Here is a 15,539-nt window from a genome sequence, read left to right as displayed (position 1 = left end):
ACAATGTGAACAGTGAACCTGGCTGAATTCTTCTACTTTTAGAGGAGCTGTAAATTTTTATGCACTGCTTTTTTAAAGCAGTTCACCAATAAGTATCTGAAGCCATAAATGTATTCATATTATTTGAAAAGGTAATACTGTTTCTGGGAAGTGATCCCAAAGTAATAAAGCAATGTAAGTGAAAAGGCTTAGAGTGGAGTTATTCATTTCCCCATTATCCATTATAGTGAAAGAGCAGAAACAATAGAAAGATGTCACTGATGCTCACAACACTTTCAACGTGTTTATCAATTGAATTGCTCCATATTTATTTTATATACTAAGGACTCTCTAGAGAGATTATCAGTTATCAAAAGTGCTACACTTAATGTCCATCTCTGGTAAGTGCTTACACATTACACGGAGGATAAATTTTATCCGCATATCACCTTTTCTATTGAAAATAGATTATTTTCTCATATAATTATCCAGAGCACAATTTCTCCTCCCTCAACCACCTTTCCTATTCCCTAGATGAACTCTCCCTCTGTTTACTCTTCTGGAAAAAAAGAAGCATGCCCGGAGAAGACCACAAACAAACAAGACAAAACAAGGTACAATAAGTCAAGGCAAAAGCCTTCATATTGGAACTGGACATGAGAACCAAAGAGGAGAAAAAGCATGTCACACCCAGGCAAAAGCATTAAAGTAACACCTGCTCCTACTCTTAAGCAGTGCCACAGAAGCAAATAACCAGAACATGTACTCAGAGGATCTGGTGCAAAACCATCCATGCCCAGTGCTTGCTGCTTCAGTATGATTATAGAAACATCTTGTTTTTTTTTAATTGTTTGTTTGTTTGGAGAGTTGTTTGTTTGTTTTCAATTTCTTTATCTCTTAGTTGAGATGCTTTTAGATTCTAACACAAGTCACAAAATTAAAATATTTTCACTAAAATGGCATCTTGACATAGGTTTCCTTTTGATGCCCTTTTCCATTTCTTCCTTTTTAAGAGGTGAGGGGACAGAGTCTCACCAATGTAGCCCTGGCTAGCCTAGAACTAGTTATGTAGACTATGGTGACCTCAAACTAAAAAATATGTCTGTCTCTGCTTCTGCCTCCTGATTGTTCAAATAAAAGGCATGATCCACAATTTTCAGGATGTCTGCGTCAATGGAAAATAGTCATTTCTGCAAGAAAATGTTGCGCTCAAGAATAGGCATATGATCCAGCAAAGTCCTATGAAATTGTTATGGGGTAGAAGATCCTATCACCAGATAACATCATCAGCACTTCAGTGTAATATGATGATACATTATTCCAAAGTCTGTGGTAGTATTGTAGAAAACAACCTACTCCTTTATAGGAAATTCTACCATGCACAGTCACATGTAGTATATGAGACTTGAAGTGCTTCTGTGTGAATGTGTCATTGCCTTATATAATTCTTACACTATGCATTTATCAGTATTTTACATTCTGTATGTAAATTAAAGTTAACTGTAAGGGAGTGTGCTTTGTCAAGCTAGTGGCAACCTCATACATCTTGTATTTAGCTCTGTCCCTTAATTGCATCAGACATCCACTTTGATTGATTGACTGCTCACTGTTGTCTAGATTCTTGTTATGTTTACTCCATCATGTTCATTAACACTGAAATCTCCTCAGGAGTTCCCCTTCAACAATGCATAGCTGTATAAAGAGACAGTTATATTCACTGTGCACCTTAATCATGTGGGATGTACGGTGTTTTATTTGAAGCAGGAAACTCATAAACACCAACCACTGTTAGACGAATATTGATAGGAAGCATCAGATTGACAGAGATATCTTCATCAGCATGGAGGCTATGAGCTGTGACACCTCTTCAGTTCCTTGTATAAGGAGTAGTTGTAGCTAAGGCAGAGCTTCTCTGAGTAGGAAGCACATTCATCAGGGACTTCCTTTGGGATGCTGAGAATCAAACCTATAGAGATCTGCACGTCAACCAACTTCCTGACTCCTGAGCTATACCTATAGCCAATATATTATAATACTGCCAAGTGCACCAAAAGTTGGGGAAGTATTTGTTAATTGGACACTGAAAATATAAAGTTAGAGTCATATTTGAACAATCTGTACTGCATATACATGGAAAATATACTGCTTCTCAGGAGAGAAGGTTCTAGGTCACCATTTGCATATCCTCTTGGGGTCTTTCTAAGACCATTCTTTTATTTCCTAAAACAGTCTTGCCATGGCATGAGGCTAATGCAAGTTCACTGTCCTTGCTTCTTCTCCATGAATATATGTACCACACTTTAGGCAAGGCAAAGCTTAATTTACGATAAAATGCTTAATAATTTCCTTATATTGTGGTGGCCCCCTACAACAAAATTCTGCATTGTTAATTCATAGCTATAATTTTGCTAATGTTATGGGCCCTAATGTAAATATTCCTAGAGTTAGAGGTTTATCAAAGCAGTCATGACCCCTTTAATTGAGAACTACTGCTCTAGGCCTCTGATCTACTTCCCGATTCCAGGTTTCTGTTCTGAATTCTCTTCTTGAAAGCCTGTGATAAGGACATGTAAGCTAAAATATACCTTTTCTTCTTCCCTTCCCCCACCCCCAAAAAGAAGGGAGACAAATATGGCTCATAGGAAAATGGCATTTTATAAAGGTACAAAGGGAAACCCTATATTAGGATGAGATATTTCATTTTAATTGGGCATATTAATTAGGTGAGTCACAGCAGGACTTTTCATTGTTAGACTTTAATACTTTGGTAGCTAGACCTTGGTAGTTGGTCTCCAGAGGAGAAAGTGGCCAAATAAGGGAATAAACCTTAGTGGTTAGCTTTAGGAACATAATCTCATGATTTTAATCAAGGCAAGGTAATTGGGAAGAAGGGAAAGGGAAGAAAGGCATATGCTTGAGTGAGCTACTGTCCCATCATATTTTGCAATTTATTTTGATAATTCTTAGACTTTATGCCTGCAATTCTAAGTAGTAATATCCTTTTAAATGTGATTATTTGAACCTTTGTGTCTTTAGTGTTCTCACTAATGTGCCTCACAATTGTAAGAAATTTAATGTTGAATATTCTTTCTTCTTTTCATATTTCCAATACATTTTTCAAGTATTTAATTTGTAAATATTTAGTGTATATATGACAGAAATAAAGCAAGAAGGAAGGAAGGCAGAAAGGAAGGCTAATGGAGGGAGAAAGGAAGAAAAGCAAAACAGAAAGAAAAACAATTAGTAGTTGGAACCATTTACATGTAGAGAAAAATAGATGAGCTGATTTCAATGTATCTTAAATATATTGGAACCCAAAAATAAATGTGAAGTAACAATGAGCGTTTTGTTCAAAAACTTTTATCTGAACACAGCATTAAAATAATACTCTTCAGAAATACTATTTATTCTCCAAATTATAACATATATTGTAACTTTCAACTATTGTTTTCTAGATAGATGTTATTGTCTGCTTAAAAGTATTTTCAACTACTAGTTATTTAGTAAGTCTTATGCCTATACTTTATTTTTATCACTTATTCTGAACATACGTAGAGTAGGTGTTAAATGAATAGTTCTCATTGTTAGATTTAAGTATATAATTAATCATGCAAGTGACATTACCAGGCTTGTTGAACATTTAGGATTATAATATATGCAACCTATTCTTGAGTTAGTTATAATTTTTACCTGTGTTAAACGTACATTCTCATTATAGTGAGCTTTGTAGTATTATTGACACAAAATATTTTAGTTATATGTTAAAAAGTTGTAAGTTGTGTTACCTCAAACAAAGTAATGTTTAATGGAAGACTATAACTAGGAAGTTTGTCTATTACTTCATATTATCCAGTATTCTGAACATCTCATCAACAGAACATAGTATTTGCATAGTAATGAGGACATATGCTCTAGGAAGAACATTAACTCACTCATTCACATTTGCTTCTTTTTGTACAGACTTCTAGCTCAGAATTCTTCTATAAATATCTCGATCTTAGTGATTTATTGGAAATATTTAACTATTTGAGTTCCTCTCAACATCTCAGTTTAAAGAATGATTATTTTATTACTTAAATAATCTGATTGGTCTCTAGAAGAGTTATCACTGACAACTGTGAATGTCATAAAGACTCCTGTACACTCCAAAATGAAGAATGGAAATCATAGTCAACTCTAGTTTAAATGACATGATGATTTGAGAATTCAAGATGATGAGCTAGACAGTCAACTGGAACAGCTAAGATAAGCTAAATTTTAAAACACAGTAAAACTTTGCAGGATATTCATCGACAAACATATAATGTAGAGAATGAGCTCCGATCCTTATTCCCCTCTGTCTTTCATGGAGAAAACACAAGAAGCTCTATGGAATTTGGATTTAAGAAATTATGTAAAATTATTGGAAGGTATTGATTGTGACAATGAAGAAATATATTTTATTATCAGCTATATAATTCATAATTTCAAGCAATAAAGATAAATCAATTTATACATGTACCTGAACTTGACTTACTACAGTAGAATAATATAGAAATTAAAAACAATATGATAAATGTATTTTAAAAGTTTATATGGGAAACAGTTATAAATATTGATGAAAAATAAAGATTAAAAATAAAAATATACAGAATTGAGGCCAAATTACAGATCAGGAATTCTCAGAACAAATCCATAAAATATCTGAAGAAAATAGGACCAACAATCGTCTAGACCATGAAGAAGGATGGGCACAAAGAAGTATGGGTGAGGAGATCCTATGGTCAGCAAATGCAGCCATGCTGTTCTCCCTTCTGGACTGGGCATACTTTGAATTGCTCCACTTTCATAGGTACCTCAGACAACTACACTTGTCACATATTTCCTGATGTAGTAAGGCTGTATATATATTGTTTTGTAGGCAGAAAGTTTTCTAACTTCCAAAAAATGCAGTATTTTATTTGGGGCACTGTCCAAGATAAAGTATTCTGTAAAGTTTCTCAATTTCATAGACTATGACTAAATTTCTACACAGAATATGTAAAAGAAGACATAAAAATAGTAGAAATATGTAAATACCATAAAGGTTTGACAGATAAGGTATATTTGAATAAATATAGGCTGAAACATAAGTTTTGTTTGTTTTTTTTTTACCTCATTTGCCTGCTTATTTCTCTTAATTCTATTCCATGAAGCAAATAGCATTCAGAAGACATTCTTGGGAACCAGAGACATAACTTAAAAACATTGGAAGGAGGAAATGAATGAAGGTAGAAAGACATTCTTGGGAACCAAAGACATAACTTAAAAATATTGGAAGGAGGAAATGAATGAAGGTAGAAAGGTAGGAATGGAAAGTTGGATGGAGGAAGAGAATGAATGGATTAATTTAAAATGAAAGAGGAAAGAAATAAAAAAAAACAAAATGACAAAGCATAAAGGTAAATGGAGATCAACTAAAATAAAAAAAAATAAACTCAGAAAACTAAATAAGAAAGTAGAATTTATTTTAAAAGAAAAGTGTTTGAAAAACAGTACTAATCTGACTCATTTGCTAGAATTAAAGGCAATTAATAAAAACTGTTGTGATATGAGAGAAAAATTACATTCTTGCAACTATTGGAGATCTCTAGCTATATTCTCAGAAGCTGTAGAAAAATATAGTTGGTGTTTTGAAGCAAAATAAACACAGCAATGATGATATTTTTGAAGATGGAACAAAACAGTTGATAAGGACAGAGTAGAATGTCAATGAACTTGAGAGCCGACTAACAGAAACTAGTGTGAAAAACAATGAACCTCAAGCTGATAGAGTTCACAGTGTGTAGGGAAAACTATTCTTTTCTTTCTCTCTTTCTTTCTTTCTTCCTTCCTTTCTTTCTTTTCTTTCTTCTTTCTTTCTTTCTTTCTTTCTTTCTTTCTTTCTTTCTTTCTTTCTTTCTTTCTTTCTTTCTTTCTTTCCTTTCCTTTTCTTTTCTTTTCTTTTTTCTCCAAGGTAGGGTTTCTCTGTACAGTCCTGGCTGTACTGGAACTAACTCTGTAGACCAGGCTGTCCTTGAACTCAGAAATCCACCTGTCTCTGCCTCCCAAGTGCTGGCATTAATGTCATCTACCATCCCTGCCCGGCTGGGGAAACTTTCAAATGGCTTTTATCTGAAGTCCTAAAGTGATATGAGGACTTATTTTGTGCTTAGAATAAACATTCAGGAACTTCATGAAGTTATGAACATACAAAGGTTCAGGATTCTCCAGAGTATTAAAAAAAGACCATCCCAACAAAATAATAAAATTCCTGTAAAGTAAGATGAAGAAAAAATTACATAATACAGCCAGAAAACATAAATCAGAAAGAGGACACGTTTCCTTTCAGCTGAGACCCCAAAATCAGACTAAGGAGATTCTGAATAAAGCTGCAAAATAACTCACATGTAAATTGTACAATATTATATGGTATACTATATTTATATGTATGAAAAGTGATGATAATCTTAGGCTTTATGTATATATACATATATATACATATATACATATATATATGTGTGTGTGTGTATACACACATATTATATGATATATGTACATGTAAATTTTCACATAGTATAAGCTTCAAAATAGAGATTACATGTTTCAGTAAGTCAAGTCCTATTTAATCAATTTGAAAATGGCTATATTGATTTAATTTTATGTTGCCAGTATATATAACTTAACCTTTATATCCATTTCTACCACCACTGATATATTACAAATACATTACAAAAGTAAACATTTTCTACTGGATTCAGAGACTTTCTTTATTGACCTTCTAGAGTATTTTACTGAGTAAGTTTTTACATTTATCAACATACAGTAAAGCAGTTCCATGCATTTGGTATTATGTATTCAATATATTTTAAACTGAAGGATCATAGCTTATACTGATATAAATGTTTATTTCTCACTTCTATTAAAATTCATAATTTTTATTATTTTAAAAATTATTTTATTTATTTATATTTCAGATGTTTTCCCCTCACTATCCCCCTTCCCACAGTTCATCCCCTTCCCCTCTCCCTTTGTCTCTGAGAAGGTGCTCTACACCCTTCCCGTGGCTTCAAGTCTCTAAAGGGTTATATCCAACCTTTCCTCTGCTATGTATATGCTAGGGGAATCAGACCAGCCAGCCTAGGCTTTCTGGGTTAGTCTCTGGGAGCTCCCAGAGATCTGGATCAGTTGATACTGTTGGTCTTCCTGTGGGATTACCATCCCCTTCAGGTCCATCAATCCTTTTCTTAATTCTTTCAGTGTGTCTGGTTTTATGTTGAGCTTGAGCTATGTACAAGGTGATAAATATGGATCTATTTTCATTTCTTCTATATGCAGACATTCACTTGGAGCAGCAGCATTTAATTAAGATGCTTTCTTATTTTTTTTTCCACTCCAAGGTTTTGGTTTCTTTGTCAAAGATGAAGTGCCCATAGTTGTGTGGGTTTATTTCTGCTTCTTATATTTTACTCCATTGATCCACTTGCCTGTCTCTGTTGCAGTATCATGCAGGTTTTATCACTTTTGCTCTGTAGTAGAGCTTGAGGTCAGGGATGGTGAGTCTTCCAGAAGATCCTTTGTTGTGGAGAACTGATATGCTATCCTGGGTGTTTCTTTTTCCATATGAAAGTGATATTTGTTCTTCCCATGGCTCTGAAGGGTTGTGTTGGTATTTTGATGGAGATTGCATTAAATCTGTAGATTGCATTTGATAAAACAGTCATTTTCACTGATAATCCTACCAATTCATGAGCATGGGGGATCTTTCGATCTTCTGAAATCGTCTTTGATATCTTTCTTTAGGGACTTAAAGTTCTTGTACTACAGATTTTTGACATAATTGAGTAGAGTTGCACCAAGGTATGTTATATTAAAGTGGCTATTGTAAAGGATGTTGTTTCCCTAATTTCATTCTCAGCCTGTTTATCATTTATATAAATTAAGGCTACTTATTTATTTGAATTAATTTTTTATCCAGCCACTTTGCTGAAGTTGTTGATCAGCTGTAGTAGTTCCCTGATGGAATGGAGGGGGGCGCTCTTATATACTATCATATCATCCACAAATAGTGAGATTTTGACTTCTTCTTTTCCAATTTGTATCCCCTTGATTTCCTTTTATTGTGTAATTGTTCCTGCTAGAACTTCAAGTACTATAATAGATAGGGAGAGAGTAGTCAACTTTGTTTTGTCCTTGATTTTAGTGGAATTGCATCTAGTGTCTCTTCATTTAATTCTATGTTGGTTGTTGGTTTGCTGTATATTGACTTTATTATGTTTATGTATGTGAAATGAATTCCTGATATTTCTAGGTCTTTTAACATGAAGGGGTATTGTGTTTTGTTAAAGGCTTTTTCGGCATCTAATGAGATGCTCTTGTGATTTTTTTCTTTGAGTATGTTTACATAGTGGATTACATTGATGGATTTTCATATATTGAACTATCCCAACATTCCTGACATTCAACCTACTTGATTTTGCTGACTGATAGTTTCGATGTGTTTTTCCATTTAGTTGGCAAGATTTTTATTGAGTATTATTTTTGTATCAATATTCAAAAGTGACATTTGTCTGAAGTTCTCTTTATTCCTTGGATCTTTGTGTGGTTTGGGAATTAGAGTAACTGTGGATTCACGGAATGAATTAGGTAGTGATCCTTCTGTTTCTATTTTGTGGAATAGTTTGAGCACTGGAATTAGCTCTTCTTTGAAACTCTGTTAGGATTCTGTATTAAAACCATCTGGTCCTGTATTTTATATGTTTGTTTGTTTTTGTTTGGAATTTTTTCTTTTTTTATTGTTTTTGAGAGTTTTTTTTTTTTTTTAGAATATTTCTATTTCCTTAGGGGTAATTGGACTTTTTAGATAATTTACCTGAACATGATTGATTTTATTTTGGCACATGGTATCTGTCTAGAAAATCATCCATTTCATCCAGATTTTCCAATTTTCTTAAGAATAGGCCTTTGTGGTAAGATAGGATGATTTTTTTTTTTTTAATTTCCTCAGTTTCAATAGAAAAGTCTTTCTTTTCATTTCCAAACTTGTTGTTTTGGATTCTGCTTCATTGCCTTGTAGTTGGTTTGACTGAGCACTTAGCTGTTTTGTTGATTTTCTCAAGGAACCAGCAGTTAGTTTTGTTGATTTTTTTGTATTGTTCTGTTTCTTTCTATTTGGTTGATTTCAACGCTGAGTTTGGACATTTCTTGCGATCTACTCCTCTTGCAGGTGTCTGCTTGTTTTTGTTCTAGAGTTTTCAGATGTGCTAGTATATGATCTTCCAATTTCTTTATGAAGGCACTTAGTGCTATGAATTTTTCTCTTAACATGGTTTTCCTTGTGTCCCAAAGTTTGGGTATGCTATGTCTTAATTCTCTTTCCATTACAGAATTTTTAAAATTTCTTTCTTTATTTCTTCCCTAACCAAACTATCATGGAGTAGAGAATTGTTCATTTTCCATGAGTATGTAGGCTTTCTGTTCTTGTTTTTCTTCTTTTTGTTGTTGTTAATGAAGTCCAGCCCTAGTCTGTAGTGATCTGATAGAATGCATGGGATTATTTCAATCTTCTTGTACCTGTTGAGGATTCTACCATGATGGATCATGTGGTCAGTTTTGGAGAAGGTTCCATGAGTTGCTGAGAAGAAAATATATTATTTGTTTTGGGGTAAAATATTCTGTAGATATCTGTTAAATCCATTTGGTTCATAATTTCTGATAGTGCCATTGTTTGTTTACTTCTGATTCAATGACCTGGCCACTAGTGAGAGTGGAGTTTTGAAATCTCTCACTATTATTATACAAAGGCAGTGGGTTTTTGTTTTGTTTTTTTGTTTGTTTNTTTTGTTTTGTTTTGTTTTGTTTTTTGAGTTTTAGTATATTTTCTTTTAAAATGTGGATGCCTGTGTATTTGTGGCATAGATGTTCACAGCTGAATGTCTTTTCCTATCTAGTTTGGTAATTTTTGGTTGAAAGTCTATTCTATTGAATTTGTATGGAAAGTCCAGCTTATTTCATGGGACCATGGACATATTTTTTAAGTGATTTGATTTCATTTTTAAGGTGTGATTTTTGTTCTTGAAGTATAATTCTGTTTTTTTGTAGCACATCTTTAATTCATTGTATACATGTTATATTGCATTTTCATATGTAAGTCTGTGACTATACATCTCTGTGAGGACACTTATCTTCACAATTCTCATGTTTTTATTTTGTAACAGAAATTTTATATAAAGTACTCAGATTGACTTTATGTAAATTTCCACATTTCTACCAAAATGTATCACTTACAGAGGGCTATTGGTCAGATGCTTCATCTGAAATCATTTGTCACTGACTGGGCAAAATTCTCATTTGATAGTCTCCTCTTTCATTGTTAATTCATAGATTATTTTTCCAAGTATATTTTGGAGATTAATGTTTTATAATCATCATTTTCATATTGAAAATTGTCAGTCCATAATCCAATAAAACATTGATAATCACCCATATACCTATCAAATCTTGACAGTAGAATATTCCAAAGCTTATCCGTTTTTAAGAGGCTGAAATATCCACAGCAAATCCAGCTGTCTAATGATGATGAGCATCATATGGATGATTTTTCAGTAGTTGAACTGGGAAAATTTCAAATCTAATAAATAGAAATAAAGTTTAGTTTCTGTAAAAAATCTACTGCTAGCTTCTTAGCCTTCACTTAATAGGAAGAAATATACCCTGTGAAATCAAAGGGGAATTGTTTAAATAGTATCTCTGTAGGTAGTAGTTTAAACATTGTTACATGGAAGCAAATTTAGCTAAATTTATCACTCATGACAATTTTAGCATATTGTTTTGAAATGAACTACTGTCTAAGAAAACAAGAAATGTTCTCTTATTTATTTTTATCGGATATTAAATATTTCTTTTCATTATTAATATGTATACAACAATGGACCTTTTACATATGTTTAGAAGTAGACTGATGATCTGTTGACTGTGTTCTGTATTTGCATAAAGAATTTATAGCGATTTGTGGAATATTTTGTCCCAATTTCACTGAGAAATAATATTACCTCATGTAAGAATACACAAAATTACTCAGTAATTATGATTCAGTCTTCTGTAAAAGTAACTTTTATTTGCCTGATGTAATTGTCATTTTGGAAGATAACGAATAAGCTCACCCTTTCTAGCTCTTTCTGAACTCTGGCTGGCTAGTTTAGCTCAGCAGTTTTGGGCCAAACTCCTCTCCAAGCTAATTCAATCTGGCTTCTCTGAGCTTCTCACTGAGTTGTTTTGCTGGGCCTCAAGTGAACTTGTGCAATCTGGTCCGATCTTCTGTCTCCTTTTCATTTTCTGACTCATTCTGTCTTCACCTATGTCTAACTGGTTCTTTCTTCAGCCTGTCTTTGTAAAAGTTCTCCTGGTAAAACAGCCTCCTCTGTCTAGTCTCTGCACTTTTAAGACACCTCTCTTTGCTATCTGTTCTCCGGAGAGTTGTCCATATCCTATTGCTGACTCATTTTGTTAAATCTTTCCCTGATTGATCACTTTGTCTCTCAATTAAAAGTCATTTTCAAACATGGCCGCTTCCTTCTACCAACTAACTTTATCTACATTGTTTGGGAGTAAAGGTGTGTGCTTTGCTTAGGGTATGTCTGTATTCCAGCTAGAGCAACCATGTTGCTAGATTTAAAATAACTCCACAGCTTTCCAAGGATTTCTCCAGCCCCTCTACTAACTTTCTTTTCTGTACCAAGTAGTCTTAGAGACAAGCAATTGATCACTGTAAGGAAGTAGGTATTGTTGATAATTGAACATATAATGTGTCAGTGTGGGAGAAGCAGGTGTTGCAATCAGTTTTAAGAATACACTTTATCTCTAAAATTGAATGACAGTCCTTACCCTGCCCTGGCAACTATTAAAAAGCTGCTTAGTAATCTTCCTTAAATGATTAAGGCTTCTTGGAGGAGACACAAATCACTGTGCATGCACCATGCAGTATGTACTCTAACACATCATTGAAAATAGAAACAAAAACCTAAAAACAGCAACAACAAATATCCCACACACCCTCTCTGGAAACAGATGTGACTATAAAGTTCCTGATACTTCTGAAAGTCTAATTGTATTTTTTACAAATAGTTACAAATTGTTTCATGATTATTTTCCTGTCCTTCCCCATTACGTTTTTGGACTACCAGCACTAAACTGCCAAACATGAGAGAGAATTAGAAACAAATTATATCCTGATCTCCTTTTTAAGGTAAAAGTAAAGCAAAATTAGTCATGCGATTAGCAGTAGTATAATAATTATTCATAAAATATTCAGTATTTTTATGTACAAAACACCTAATTTATGATGGAACATGACATTAATATGTCAAGGGACCCTCTTTCAATTCATAGTACAAAGAACGTGGTTCAAATCCATAACTCTAGCTCCATGGGACTCAATATGTTCTGATCACTAGAGAACCAAGCATTCCAGTATGCACAGGTTTAAATACAGGAAAAAATATTCATACTACATAAAATAATAAAATAAATACTTAATAAAATGTAGGCATGAGGAAACATAGAAGTTTAAATAAATTTTAGAGAAGAAATAAGTAAAAAATTTTAAACACAGGTTTTAGTATCTGTGTTTGTTAGAAATCTTTAGTGATTACATATGTAATTCTGAATTTTTTTCTAAATCTGTGAATAATATTGAAATTATGAAATTAACATCAGAGATACTACAGAAATTGCATAAATTCTTACAGATGAAAAAATTGTATCTGTAACTTAGAATTAAACAGTCATTGAAAAATCATAATTGAAATTACAATATTCTTAGAAACAAATAAAATGAAATTATAACTTATCACTTACTGCAGAACACAGCTACAGTGTCCTATGAGGAATATTTATAGCTGTGTGTACTCACATTAAGAAATTGGAATGATTTTAAAAAGGTAGGCTGGGAATTCATGTTAAGACTCTCAGGAAAAAAATAAGAGTTCATGAGATTGAAAAAAATGAGGTAAGAGTACAAATTAATGTGCTAGAGGAAAGAAGAATAATACACAGAATTAACCAACCCAAGAACCCTTTGAAAAAAATTACAAGATTGAAAAGCCTTTGCTCACAACAACCAAAGGAAAGAGTGACTGATCCAAATAAAACAGGAGACAAAAGCACTTGTCCATGATGGAAATTACAGGGAAATCCATAGTTTACTTTAGACAGTATAACCATTTTTACAATGTCTATTCAACTAATGCTTGGACAGTGTCTCCAACTACTGTCATCCTCTCTCTTTTTCAATGACTAATAATTTTTCTTCATTTTATTTTTGACATTCTCATTGAGATCTATTCCAACATACTTTATGGCTTACTATATGTTCAGTTTTGGAGATGGTTTCATATGCTACTGATAAGAATGTATATTCTCTATTTCAATGAATGTTCTGTACACATCTCCCAAGTTCAGTAGATCTATTGTGTAGCTCTGATATTTCCTGGATTATTTTTATCTTAGAACACATATCTAGATAGGACAAGGAGTTTTAGGTAGAAATTATTAGTGTCTTAAAAGAACTACTTCATGACATATAAATATATTGAAGATAGATAAAATTATATTTGTTATATATGAAAACCCATTCAAGATAAAGAGATAAGGCATTTTTTAACCATTTTCACCATAGAAACCTAATAAAACTTAATAACAACCATCAAACATGTATAAAGTATTCTACAAATAAGCCAACAAAGGAAGAAAGATTGTAAATATGATGGTGTCTCGTCCAGAAATCATATCGAAGCTTGAATCACGATTTTATTTTGATTTTTATATGTATAGTGTCTACAAGAATTTCTGTAAAAATTTTTGGTATAATTTATATGCAATTTACATAATCTAAACAGTGTCTTTACCAGGTTCTCTTCCACGTACATATCAGAAATATCTCAGACATATAATTAAACCGAAAAAATATAACAAAGAACAAAGATTAGCAGAATTATTAATAATTATGTAAATGTTTTAAAATGTGACTCATAGAGATTATTTTGACTTAAATGCTATATTTATCACTTTTCAAGGAAACAGAGCTTCTGTGAACATCAGAGAACACTAATTTGATTTGGATACACTACAAAGATGTTAATGAGTTTGGAGATTGGAATCAATTTATGTCTGGAAGGCTCATTAAAAGTCATTTGTTACTTTTTCTACTAATGAATTATATTAATAGCAATAATCAGATGTCCTACAGTGCTGTGATCAAGGAATACTCAATTTTTTCTAAAAAAATAATTTAAGAGAAAGCAATAGATCAAAATGTTCATTTTGATGCAAAAATGTGTTTTTAATATGTCGATGCTCATAAACTTAAAGGATTGCACAGCATTTCATGAAGTAAAGAGTGAAAATAAAATGAAATAAGGTGCTTCATTACCTTCAGGCAGACTCTCAGATTGCTAATAAAATCATCAAGAAATATCACATAAGTAGAAATTTGACACTTTTAGGTTTACTTTTCCACTTCCAAATTTGACATTAATAAAAATTATTATCTCCAAGAATAAAACAGTATAATAGGGAAAACAAAAAGCCCCAAAACCTAAAGTTCAATTTGACAAATTAGCTAATTTTTATACTCATACAGTACCACACATATGGATGGAACACAGGGCCCCCAATGGAGGAGCTAGAGAAAGTACCCAAGGAGCTGAAGGGGTCTGCAACCCTATAGGTAGAACAGCAATATGAACTAACCAGCAACCCCAGAGCTCGTGTCTCTAGCTTGAGTCATCATAGTGGAAGGAAACTCATTTGAAGAAATATCTCTGTGAGATTCAGCTATAAGACATTTCTCAATTAATGATCAATGGGAGAGGACTCAGTCCTTTATGTGTGGTTCCATCCCTGGGCTGGCTATTCTTAGTTTTATGAGTAATGTTGAGCAAGCCAAGCGAAGGACTCTCATTAGCAGCACCCTTCCTTGGCCTCTGCTTCAGCTCCTGCCTATACATTCCTGCCTTGTTTGAGTTCCCGACTTGGATTCCTTCAATCATGAACAGCAATTTGAATGTGTAAAGAAAATCCCCTTTAATCCTCAACTTATTTTTTGGTCATAGTGTTTTGTCAATTAGAAACCCTAATACAAGTTGTACTAATACAAGTTGGTACCACCAAAGTGGAGATTTGTTGTGACAGATCTATCCATGGTTTGGGGAAGAACTTTGGTATGTTGAATTTAGAGGAGCCATTTAGAATTAAAAGGTCAGTGGGATATTCTGTGGGGGCTTGGACAATAAGCGTGTTGAGAGCAGTGCAAGAGAGGGAGTCCTGGATTGTAAAGTTTTTATTTTTTTTTCCAATTACTATTAGGAATTTACTTCATTCACATTTCAAATGGTATCCCCAAAATCCCCCATACCTTCCCCCACCTGCTTCCCTACCCACCCACTCCCACTTCTTGGCCCTGGTGTTCCCCTATACTGAGGCATATAAAGTTTGCAAGACCAAGGGACCTCTATTTCCAATGATGGCTGAATGCACCATCTTCTGCTACATATGCAGCTAGAGAC

The sequence above is a fragment of the Mus pahari genome, chromosome 2 (assembly GCF_900095145.1).
Source record: "Mus pahari chromosome 2, PAHARI_EIJ_v1.1, whole genome shotgun sequence".
Taxonomy (NCBI): Eukaryota; Metazoa; Chordata; class Mammalia; order Rodentia; family Muridae; genus Mus; species Mus pahari.
This window is presented reverse-complemented; position numbering follows the sequence as displayed.